A 13,794-nucleotide genomic window follows, 5' to 3' on the forward strand; every position below is an offset into this window, starting at 1 on the left:
CCGAGCATGGGTAATAATGACCAGTTGATGGCTTGGTAAAAATGAAATTGTAAAACCGAAATATGCATCATTTCATTAGATCATTAAGGCTAAACAAGTTAAACAAAGTTATGCATTAAAATAGGAATAATAATGTTTGCAACAACCTATGTTGTGCCTATTTAATTTACAACCTTAAGATGTTATACGATACAATAGTTAATACCAAGGTGAGGAGCGAAATTTAAAATTGGTTTCTTAGGTTTGGCTAAAGTTAAGGAATCTAAATAAAGAAGAATAGGGCTTATAAGGAAGAAACGTGACGGGTGTACTTGTGAACTCGTTCGAACTGATTGACTTTTTTCGGACACGTATGTGTTACCCAGATTTTTGAATTTTATTCTTACAGACTGTATCAACAATTACCATTGATATGTTGGCGCTTTTCTAATTGTAAAATTTATGGCCAGTGTGCCTATTTATTAAAAAACTACCAACAGTTATACAGGCTAATATTTTGTCATTTGTACAAAATTAATATCCTTTTCTTTTCATCAACCTTGAGTGTTAGCCTTTGTATTAATTAATTTGATAAGTGAATGTTTTAAACTTAAAGTTACAAAATCCTTTTCAAATGAGTATGTGTCCGCACAAAATTGGTTTCTGAGCAAAGAAGAAGTAAAATCGCAGCTATAAAATATGGACGAGTCCCTTTAACCACCGGGTTCCAAACATAACCTTACTATAACTACACGTGTACATGAAAACACACTTCATTCTTTTAAGGGATACCAACTTACCCAATTAAAACTACATCGGTATATCAAGACACTTTTTTCCTGGGATCCCAACTGACAACGATTATAACTACACAGAGAATATAAATGCACTTCATTCATTGGATCACAGTGAGAATACAGTGTTATCGGTTAGAATTGAAAGCACTGAAAGCGTTAAAATACTATAGTCCGACTACAGGGTGATTTTTCTTTTCAAAAAATAATGTTGACAAGAAAATCAAATGGAATCCAAAAAATATTGTGAGTGCCCTTAAATTCTAACCGATAAGAAATTGTCATTGCCTATGGATAGAAAATGTGAATTGATAAATTTTCGATTAAATTAGCTCGTATCGTAACAGTGACAGATTACCCTTTATGTACTAGTCTATAGGAACATTTCTTTTATCTCGAGCGTTTTTAGCTAGGGTGCGGTTTATTGAATAAAACCCACTATTGGCTGAGGACGTTTAACTATGTCTAGTAAGTTATTTTAAGCAGTGTATTTTAGTCAACACGGTCCCCTTTTCAGTATAATTGATTAGAATTATTTATTCCCATCTGATTGTCACCAAGATTTAATTAACTTTCTTCGGATTGCTTTAGAATTCACATAAACGGTGCAATCTTATGACCGTATTTAAACAAAGTTGTCCTTTAATTCGCATTATTTAAAACCGCGTAACACCATACGTCCTATTTTGTAACCCCGGGTGCATTAATTCATTGAACATGATATGACAAAAAATGACCTAACGATATCTGATTTTCGGTACTACCAAAAACCAGAAAATAAAAACAAGAACACAAGACAGGCGACATGTATCACTTTTTAATTAGTGCATAGATTTGAAATAAAGGTTAGGTATGTGTTCATGTATAACATAATATGTATAGGTTTGTAGTGCAAATTTATTTGAAAGGAGCAACTTATCCAGCAAATAACGCTACCACCACTACTACTACTACTACTACTACTACTACTACTACTACTACTACTACTACTACTACTACTACTACTACTACTACTACTACTACTACTACTACTACTACTACTACTACTACTACTACTATATCATGTTTACCAGATTTACTACACTAGTGAGTATTGTTATAGTGAACATGTTGACGAAGCTTCATGTCATTTCAATTCATGGCTTTTCAAAAAAACGTTTGCAAGTCCCCACCGCAGTCGCTCACAATACTACCACGATTCTCTTTTCTTGGAAACTATGATTTGTTGCCAATGCATTTTGCAAATGTGACCTTGGGAGGGATTGTACAGTAATAAGTTGAACATATTATAGTGTTCAGGCTCATACCTCCGCAAAATGGAATACCGGAAAGCTTTATATCCACCCAATGTCAAAAATGTAAATAACAATCGCAATATTTTCATTAAGTACTTAATTGTATTTGTATATACTAAGTGGGTTCTTCAGAAGCTTGTTTAGAGGCATTTCGCGCTCAACATTTAGAAAGTTAGAATTTATTGTCGTCACTTTAAATGTATGGATGTTGTTATTAACCGACCTTTTATTTACAAAACATCAACCTTAAATGATATACAAATAAATATGAATGATAAAGCCATATTTTTGTCGTATAATGAGGCAGTTTGTTAAACGTTTTAAAGACTAAAAACACAAAAATGCTTATATATATATATATGAGACATTCCTTAAATACCTGATATTTATCCTTCAAGTGAATCTATCGCGTGCCAATATCTCAATTTTTTTCTAAGAATAATAAACATCAGAAAATAAATCCGACTATTATAAACTAGTGTAGATGTCATCAAGGTAAAAGCGTCTTTATTGTGATACAACAATTCAGTACTAGTTATCGCAATCAAACATTTTTTTTCTGTTTTGGCAACTGAAGAGCAATTGCATATACTTTAAACATAGTCTATTCAATAACGTCATTGGTGCGGAAGAATCAATATCAAAAGAAGAAGTTTATGAAGGCATTTTTGAATGTATTTATTATATCAGCGGTATAGGATTACAACTGGTTAGGTTATTTGTGCGTTAATAAGGAGGTTTCCTTGTGAATAATGTGTGTTGAATTGATCATTCGACGCTCAGACGATTTAAAATAAACATCGCACTCATAAATTGTTAAATCCTCAGTTCAGCATTTGTGAAATTAATAGTTTTCGATAGATTCATTTATTCATGTAAAAATGTAACTTGAATTCAAGGCAAATGATAAATAATTTATGTTTCGCTTGTAATGGGATGAACTATAAAACATATACAAAAATATCTTCGGTATAGGCTGTCCATGCGTAAAAAATGAGGTTTCTCCGTTGATCATGTATGTTGAATTCTGTTTTTGAACCTCAATACATGGAATTTGTGTTGCATACATAATGATTTAATCCTGCCTCATTAATAAATATTAACGCTTCAACTTAGACCTATTAAGAAAAATAAAATTTCTAAAAAATGATCATTAACCGAATTGATACGATGTATCCACTGGGGACATTTTGTAAATCTCCTATCGTATGATCGCTTTTTCGAATGAAAATTTATTTGTAGTCATAATATATTGTTCGAAACTTAGACCTTTATGTGTCAGTTCAGGCAAAAGTTATATAGTTTTTCAGGTACATCTTTCAATTTAATTTGTGACACTTCAAATTTACTGAAACTCTATCTTACGATATTCTATGGTACGCTTTTTGATAAGATGACCCCGACCATTGCATTATCACGTTAACATCAATTTGTGCCTAGCTAGTCATACTGGTATTCACATCAAAGAAACTCTCAAAACTTATTTATTATATAATTCAATAACGATGATCACGCAATGTTTTTTGCCATATACAGCACTTAAATTCATGTTAATATAATCATAATGATAAATGATTACGGCAATCATTTTCAATAGATATCAAAGCAAACCCGAGTGTAACCAAAACTATCTAGATTATTGTCAGATCATATGCCCATCGAAGTATGAAAAGGCTTATTGTTTATATTAAAGGCCCAAAATGTTTGCACAAAATCAATCCCTTATATACAATTACATTAATATTCAATGCAACTTAAACTTTATCAGCTATTTCAATACGATCACAAAGTTAGCACATCTAAAAAAAATATTTTTGTTGTTTACATCAGTCATGATTAGAAATGATAAAGGTTTTAACATGAATCGTCAGTTTTTACGCGATTGATGTAAAAATAACTTAAAAAAGAACATAATATTTAACTCACTTTAGCATAAACAGCTCGTCGTTAAAAAAACAAAACAAAACAAACAAAAACGCAAACAAAACAGCTTATTCGTCATAGGCAATTATCATATCTAAAATAAAAAGTACTTAACTAAGTGTGTGTATTTGTAAACCTTTTCAGGTACACGTAAGCATTTGATTTTGGTGTCCAATGTTCAATGATGCTTATTTTGAATGCCTGATGCCCCATGTTATCTGGTTCCATTAGAGGGCAATACATAGGTAGAAAATACCTATATGAAAATGTTATACCGTAACTTATATAGACCTCGAAAGTTTGCAAAAAAGGTCATTTTACGTTCGATTTCAGTTGAATCAAAGACCAAACATATAAACAGCATTTTATTCTTTGGGGAGATTTTGGTCATTCATTTCACATAGTAGTAATCATCAAGCAGTACCAGGGGTCATAGTGCATCAACATTTAACATTACGGCCAATTGCTTGTAACAGTGAAATGCTTAATTAACATCGGATACATTAAATGAAAATTATATAAGATACAAGATTAGCGTATATAAAGTCTACCCCAACATAAACTTTTGCAAGAGTTATCTAAAGTCTTCAGACACTACAAATGAGGGTTTACAAAGTGGGTAAGGTATACGGAAATGTAAGCATTGAAAACAGAGGCAAATATAATTTTCTTTCAACATATTTATCATTGCGGATGGTAGTTCAGTGATTTTAACAAAGTTCAAAAGAAGGTCATTTAGCTGACAAGATAAACACCATAATAAACATGTCGCAAAACCAACAGTAAAATATTAAAATATATATATATATATATATATATATATATATATATATATATATATATATATATATATATATATATATATATATATATATATATATATATATATGTATAAACATGTTTACTCTCATAAGGTCAATGTTTCAAGGCTTCAGCCACTATGGTTTGGGAAGTTTATCCCAAAAATCTAAAGAGTGATTGACATAGGAACATGAACAGTTTGTGTTGCCGTACGGTCAAAATCTGTATGATGTTGTATGTTAGGATATGTCTGATCTAGAGCCATTACCGAAGTTAATGATGAATGTCCTCTGAAAAAGGTAACACGTCATTCTCTAGTTGACGATTATATTAAACAAACACACACCATTTAAGACTTAACCATACTTGTTTGTAACATCTACTTGCAAAATGTCAGTCCTTGTTCTAAAAAGCACACTGATTTCGTAAAAATATTTACATGAACTTATTTATCCGATATTTGATTTTTTACAGATGTATTCATTAATGTAGCGTCATTAAATGGTTTCCCGTGTACCACCACTTTACACTGGGCCGATTTCAGATCCAAGAACTCGGTCAAATTTGACAAAAAGCTAGGATGAAGCAGCAGTAGCTCCTTGTATTTCACTCTGTTTGATTTTATAACACTTCCTGTTACTCAATTTGAGACTTTCGACTCATTGCATTGATAGCTTTTAAACACAGTAATATTCAAAAGTATAAGGTGCTGGAAAAAATACATAAATTCTAAGATACTAAATCGAATGAACTCCGGTCCACACAGACAACAACAGAATGTATATAATTATTTAACTTATGCAAATGTGGCTACGTGCGTTAAGATACATAAGTTTATCAAATAAAAATACAATAAACATGTTTTGACCGACTATTTTATTTGGTTTAGTTTACTATAGGTAGTCTACAGTATATCATATTAATGTTTATTGTAACTCGTATATCTTTAAGCGCGTTTGTGTTTCGTGTTAAACTAGCATTCTGCTCTGTCCCCTCTGTTATTATAAATATAATGATCGATTCATACGTAATATGTTGAAAAGGTTTGTGTCAATTGTAGCAATATTTTAAAAAGTATGTGTACTGTGAATCTCGGTTTTATGTTTTTAAGAGTAAAATGATATATCATTTGAAAGATAATGCGTCCAGAAAAAAAAGAATAATTTGTTCACTTGGGAGGAATGACGTAAACAGAAAATATGAAGTTCTGCTGCATGCTAGGATCAAAGTCAAATATAAAGGTTCAGACAATACCGTGTCCAATCATTACGAGATGAAATAATGGAAGAAACGATGAATCATGGTTAAATAACGCTGGTTTGTTGGTACAAAAGACTTGAGAGGTTAGAAATTTCATTAAAGTTATAGGGAAATTGAAATGATTTTTTAAAAAGTTTATGTGCAACATCTCCTCCTAGGGTTACTCATTACATTTATGTAGTTGATTTCCTCTACAATATCGCGGTTTCCCCATAATTATTCGGAGGACACGGCATTATATATGGAAATTATTATCTACCAGCTTTTAAAGTTAAAACAAGCAAAGAACACGACACAAAACGGCAATACAGCGTTCGTCAGTAGGAATTCTCTAATTATTATGATAATGTTTGCTATGAAAACGTGTAAAATTATCATCGAGAATATATCTCTACAACAGACATTTTGTAACGCTGTAAAACGTGCTGGCCAAGGAATCATTAACCTTTAGAAAATAAATACATTTTCTTCAATTCATTTAAAGCTGCACAAATTGAACGTTTTGACAACTTCTTTTATTTGTTGTCTTGGAAAGAGCAATTTTTTAACGTAACTTTTTGCAAACTAATGATAATGGTATATCCGGTTCCGGTTGTAAACAGCAATGTCGGTCATTTTTGCCACGAAGACAGAAATGTAGTTTTTCCTTCAAAACAGCGGTTTGGTTTGATCAAATGTATTACTGAATGCTTCAAAGGAAACTAGTTTACCATTCGAATGAATCTTTAAACATGTTTGACGCCTAAACGGGTAAAATATGAACTGAAAACTGGTTAGCTTTGTGTTCTGCTTTTCAAATGCCGCCAAAAAAGAAGGGTCGTAAACGAAATAAATCTTCTCCAGCTCAAAAACAAATAGTTAAAAAGTACTGTTTCGGTATTCCTGAACCATTAATAAGTGATAGTGAAGCGTCTGATTATTTCGAGGCTGAGGAAGAACTTTTCCTAAAAACCCAACACACCCCACCCACTCCGAAAACACCAACGAACTCCGATATGTCTTTCTCTGACAGCGACCTCGGTGAACTAGCCAACAAATTAGCCCCGATGTTAGCTCCTATGATTGTAGAGCTAATGAAAGATACAATAATAAAAGATATAAAACCTGAAATACATGCACAAGTTCACAAGGAGATTGATAGCCTCAGGGGAGAGGTAGAGACCCTTAAACTAGACAAAACACAGCTTGAAAACAGCCTTCTTGTACATAAGAGGGAGATAGACGATCTTAACCAATATGGCAGGAGAATGTGTCTGGATGTGTCCAATATACCAGGTGACGCCCCTGGTGAGAATTTGGAGCATAAAGTAATTGAGCGGGCAAACAAGGCTGGTGTAGCCTTGACCAGCAATGATATAGACAGGATTCACAGAAAGGGGCGACCAAGAGATATGGTAAACAGGAAAGTTATTATAAAGTTCTCGTCCTCAAAAGCAAGAGATAAACTATACTCAGCAAGAAAAGGTATGGGCCATGGTATTTTTGTGACTGAAAATCTTACACCTCTAAGGGAAAAGCTTGCCTATGAAGCAAGGCAACTTGTACGGCAGAAAGTGTTGGACAAAACCTGGGTAGCCGGCTGCAAGGTCAAGTGCCAGCGGCCAGATCAGCAAAAGATCGAGGTCATCAGGGACATGGCTGATATTCAGTGTCTCAAGGATGGCAAACCTCTACCAGTGCATGAGAATAGCCCCTAGATCTTCATTCCGAATGAATTATATTATAATACAAACTTTGTTTATATATATATATATAAATAGCAGACACTGACCTCCATATTTATACCAATGTTCCTCTTTTATCCATATACTCCGAATAGAATCAATATGAATGATCAACTTTTGATCTCTAAACACATAATTTTCACAGGAGTATTTGGCCTAAGAAATTCATAACTCATGACATGACATAATATGTAATGTACATGTATATGTATGATTTTCCTTCAGCCTTTAATTATTTGCTTTCATCTGTTCTTGATAAAGTTTATCCACAAAATTCACAAAATTTGTTTGTAGATCAATCACTATACAGATTCACGATAAGTCCATCTGCTTAAACATATATGTATATACGTTTAGGATGTTAATAGCTCCAATTTTATGTTTATGTTTTACACTTCTGAACAAATGTCAAAATAATTGTACATTCAGTACTTTCTCGAGTTGCATGTTTTTCTACAGCAAATGTATGAACAGCTAGCTATATTACTGGTTGAAACTGGTGCTTTCACGTTAACTATTTACCATAAGTAAAATGATATATAAGCACATATTCATGTTTATAATAATATGGTATTTCATTTAAATTAATTGCTGATTTGCACTTGAGTAGAATTGACTGAAAGGGTTTACTAATTTAAAACTTAAATTTAGATATTTATCTTTAAACAGTTTTTCCAAATATTTAATTTTTATAGTATATTCTTAATCATTTAAAATGGCAGTTTAGTCCAGTACTATTTATAATGTGAAAGCAGTCAGGTATAACGACACTTAATCAGTATTGGCTTATGTAAACCTAGTCTTCTTTGTGTGCGAAGTTAATGATTGCGCAATACAGTGTTTTTTCTTTATATGAACAATTGATTTTTGTATTCATATTTGATCACCAAAACCGTTGTTTATTTCAAGTGTTTATACCTTTTTAAGATGTTTTCTTTATTTTTTGCCACCATGTATTTCTTTTTTTTCGTTGATAATCTATCCCAGACTTTGTTTCGTTTTGCGCTATGGTCACCGCTTATAATCGTTTCAAATGCATTTACATAGATCCTAATGGGTAACGATATAATGGCTTGGCGGATGGCCATAGGATTTCACTACAGAGGGCTTGTTATAAAAATGCAATTACGTAAATGTTCAACACTTCTGAGCATTATGCTAGATTTTTTCGTATGTACTATACTTTCATTCGTTGTTCTTAACGCAAGGATATTCAAATATAAGCATTTTAATGCTATGATATGTAATCTAGCGGGGGTTTTCTACCTAATATCAACTCATAAAGCGGTACTTGGCATGCTTACCAATTGTATTCATTTTGACTTTCTACACAATTTACAATTTTCAATAGTGCTACAGTTACTGATTTTATTGTGTGGCGATATTGAAAGTAACCCTGGTCCATCAAACACGACGAATGGATGCTTCTCAATCGTGCATCAAACTATTAGAAGTATACGTAACAAAATACAATATATCCAAGACAATTACTCTGATTACGATATTTTGTGTTTTACTGAATCACATCTTACAAACGCGATAGGCGACGATGACGTGTCTATTGAAGGCTATGACATTATATTTCGAAACGACGGTTCAGCTCATTCAGGCGGTATTGTCGTATATTCAAGTGCACAGATATGTCCAAAATTAATTCGCGATTATGAAAATTTACTACCAGAGTCGCTATGTTTAACTGTACGCGATAAATCAGAATTATTCTTTATATGCGTTGTATATAGACCTCCACACTTACCTGTTGAATTTTGGGACAGGTTAAGCGTAGCAGTAGACCACATGAGCGATAAATACGATAAAATTATTCTCCTTGGTGATATAAATGAAGATCAACTTAATTCAAGGAATCACAAATTTAGCGACATTTTAGCAATTAGTAATATGCAAAATATAATCTCTACACCAACTAGGGTGACGGCTACATCCTCTACGCTCCTAGACCCAATTGCCATTTCTGAAACAATATGCCTATTAGACGTCGGCATTTTAAACACCCCTATCGAGATAAGTGATCATTTTGGAGCGTACCTTTTCGTTAAAAGTAGTTTTACTCATGAAAACACTTACACTCGAACTGTTTGGAATTATAAAAGAGGAGATTATCAACTATTTAATCACCTTGTTTTGACAACTGATTGGTCCTTTATTACAAATTCGTCAGTTGATTATGCATGCGAAACTTTTACTACTAAATTTATAGAATTGGCAAGGGTGTGTATTCCATCGAAAGTTGTAACATTCGACCTAATGATAAACCTTGGTTTACTTCAGAAATTCGTGGAATCTTTTGTAAACGCGACAGACAAAAACGTATTGCGATAAATTCCTGCAAGGTCGCTGACTGGAACAAATATAAACAAATACGGAATTCTGCTAATAATATGAAAAAACACGCTAAAGAAATATTCTTTAATAATATTGAAGATAATTTAAGTGATGCAAGCCAAACAAACCCGCGACAATATTGGAAAGTAGTTAAAATGTTGACAAAGAAGGAAAACAATAATACAAACGGTATTCCACCACTTTTAAATACATCAACAAATACACTTATTTCCACAGATTGCGATAAAGCGAATTTACTAAATGATTTCTTTACCTCCGTATCTAATATTGATGAAACTGGGGTCGTTTTACCCCAACTAATACGTAAATGCAATACTTTGCTTGAAGACATTACTGTAACTGAAAATGACGTAAAAGACATATTAAATAATCTGGTGATAAATAAAGCATGTGGACCGGATCTGATAAGTCATAAAATGTTAAAGGAAACGGTTTCCACCGTGTCTTATCCGTTACAATTACTGCTTAACAAATCGCTTCGTGACTGCGTGTATCCTGCTTCTTGGAAGTTGGCCAATGTTACTCCTCTTTTTAGAAAGGGTGATAGATCTCTTCCGTCCAATTACCGCCCAATTTCGTTAATACGCTGTGTAGGCAAGACAATGGAACGTATTGTCTTCAAATATGTTTACATTCATTTACATGCCAATAATCTTATCTATAAATTACAATCTGGGTTTCTACCTGGTCATTCAACGGTTTTTCAGTTGATTGACATATACAATCAAATATGTAAGGCATTTGATGAAAAGAAATCTACATGCATGGTATTCTGTGACATTTCCAAAGCTTTTGACAGAGTCTGGCATACAGGTCTTATTTTTAAAATACAAGAGTATGGCATTGAACACAATGTTAAAGATTGGATTTATCAGTATTTGTCAAGTAGGTCACAAAGAGTTATTGTTGGACAAACGTTTTCTGAAATTCGCAATGTCAATGCTGGTGTACCTCAAGGGTCTGTACTTGGTCCGCAGCTTTTTCTTATTTATGTTAACGATATTGCCGTCTCCCTTGTAAGTACAACGCGACTCTTTGCAGACGATAGCTCTCTAGCCGTTTCTTCGTCAGATACCATCCATATTGAATCTACATTAAATAGCGATCTTAAAAAGATTTCAAATTGGGCAAAACAATGGCTTGTACAGTTCAATCCCCTAAAGACAGAAGTTATGTTTTTTTACGCTGTGCAATCAGACTCTACCAAATATCGTGTTCGAGGGCAACTTGTTGAACTTTGTTCAAAACCATAAACACTTAGGACTTTGGTTTACAGCCAATGGAACATGGCAAGAACATATAAGCCAAATTATTAAATCAGTCTCTAAAGTGCTTGGGTCAATGAGGTTGTTAAAATATAAACTTGGTAGAAAAACGCTTAATCAAATAAACATCTCGTTTATGCGACCTTTGCTTGAATATTCATCTTTAGTTTGGGATAATTGTGCCGTCTATGAGAAGGAATGTTTAGAAAAAATGCAATACGAAGCGGCTAGAGTAGTAACTGGGTTAACCCGATCAGTTTATAATCATAGACTTTTAATTGAAATTGGTTGGATTCCACTAAGTGAGCGCAGGGAAATGCAAAAGTTAATTTTCATGTATCGTCAAAAGTTCGATAGCTTGCCACAGTATCTTCGCGAACAAATACCACAGACAATTGAACAAACAACCAATTATCCGCTTCGAAACAAACATAATTATGTCACCATACCTAGACGTTTAAGTATTTACTCGAAATCACCAATCCCATCTTCCATAGATTTGTGGAACCGGCTTGATGTTCACCTTCGTAACAGTAACACGCTTAACGAATTTAAGGCACGTTTAAAAGATACTTACAAAGGCACAGTTGTTCCGAAATATTATCTTGTCGGGGACAGAATTTCAAATATACACCATACAAGAATCCAAAATGCTTGTAGCAACCTTAATGCACATCTCCACATAAACATTTACTCCTATTTGTGACTGTGGACAAGGCACAGAAGATGCAGAACATTATTTCTTTAAATGTAGTAGATACGTCGAAGAACGCGTGTTATTTTTTCGAAATACTCGAATATTTCATCCTTTAAGTACATCTAAATTATTGTTTGGGATAGAAGATAACACAGTCGATGAAAATAGTGTGCTTTTTATTGAAGTTCTAAAGTACATAAAATTAACGAAACGTTTCTTTTGATATCACCCTCAATCACGATATAAACGGTCTGGGATGTTATTACATTGTATTTTCTTTTGGTGGCAACCAATTCTTTTCTTCTTTTTTCTAAAGTAATTAACATTATCTCTATTGTCTATTTACGTTTAATCATAGATTTAAACGACATTGACGCTATATTGACGCCTGGGAAGGGCTGAAACTAATGTTGTAATAACTTGTAGCCCAACCCATTTGTTCTTTTTGTTTTATTTGATTGTAAATGTACATGTAAATTGTATGCAAAATAATTCTTTACAAAAGAGCAATAAAATATGATTAAACTAAAATTATGACTGGTATACATGCATTTTCGCAAGCATTGGCTCGTTCCAAGACAAAAAATAAAAACGTTGTCAAAACGATCAATCTGTGAAAGTGCAGCTTTAACAATACGAGAGGTGAACAGTTCCTGCGATGCAAATGACGGATACGTCGAGTACAATAACGGTAATATCATACGTTTTGGCATACATACGGCCATATATCCTTGAACAAACATTACGAAATAAAAAATATTTGGATACAATGTACCTAACTGGAAATCAATACCTACATAACTCAAGTTATGAAAGGCTTTTCAAAGGAAGCCCTCTTTCAGTGACGAAATCAATGCTAATGTTAATAGTATACTCAATGTAAATGTTCTTTGATATGGTAACGGACGGTTCGTTTCAATACTTAGTTCGGATTTTAACACTGAACGTGTGACATAAAAAAAATTTAACTGATCAATATCAAAGGAAATGATTTAAAGGAACCATTTTAAAGATTTATTTTTGAAACCTGTAAAAAATAAAGAGTTTTTTCACTTACATTTGTGAACCGACCTGCATTACACAGAATATTTCATATCCAAGTCAAGTCAAGTCAAGTTATATTTATAGAATGTCTTAGTTCACTTTATGTGGCAACATGAGAAACGCATCTTCACATAATGTGAAGCTGACATTTCATTACTTGATCAATATATTACTTCACAGCGAGTTATCAGTTTATTTAAAAACCAGACAGATAAATACAGAATGTTTATTTAACTTAAACAAAAGTGGTTATGTGCGTTAAGATGGATACTTTTGCCAAATAATCAATAAACATAAGCTTTCAGAGATGTTTTGACTGAATATTAAATTTGGTTTAGTTAACAATAGGTTAAATATAGTATATCAAATAAATGTGTATTGTAACTTGTATATCTTAACGCACGTTTGTGTTTTGTATAAAACTAGCATCCTGCTCTGTTCTTTCTGTTATGATCTTAATGCTATGATGTTGAAAATTAAATATGGTATTAAACTGTCATAACTTATAATAAGAAATTAAAATAATATGAAAAGGACTGTGTCGATGCATAAGTTGTAACATTTTTTTAAAAAACACGTTAATCTCGGTCTTATTTCTTATCATTTAAAATGCTTTCAAAAAGGTGAATGTTTGATTACCTGGGATCA

At 32.8% G+C, this 13,794-nt stretch overlaps 1 protein-coding gene across 4 annotated transcripts in view; it reads right to left on the reverse strand.

Moving 5' to 3' along the window:
* LOC128238553 (uncharacterized) overlaps positions 1–13,794 on the reverse strand; it is a 44,053-nt gene that overhangs the window by 18,255 nt on the left and 12,004 nt on the right. The window contains exon 1 of one of the 4 annotated variants that reach the window (XM_052954598.1): positions 7,824–8,199. The exons of 2 other annotated variants lie outside the window; for them this stretch is intronic. The gene's annotated coding sequence lies outside the window, so the exon portion shown is untranslated. Of the gene's footprint in view, positions 1–2,447; positions 2,592–7,823; positions 8,200–13,794 lie in introns of those variants that run through there. One more of the 4 variants, XM_052954596.1, reaches the window with a different exon arrangement.

The sequence above is a fragment of the Mya arenaria genome, chromosome 6 (genome assembly GCF_026914265.1).
Source record: "Mya arenaria isolate MELC-2E11 chromosome 6, ASM2691426v1".
In the NCBI taxonomy this organism is placed as follows: domain Eukaryota; kingdom Metazoa; phylum Mollusca; class Bivalvia; order Myida; family Myidae; genus Mya; species Mya arenaria.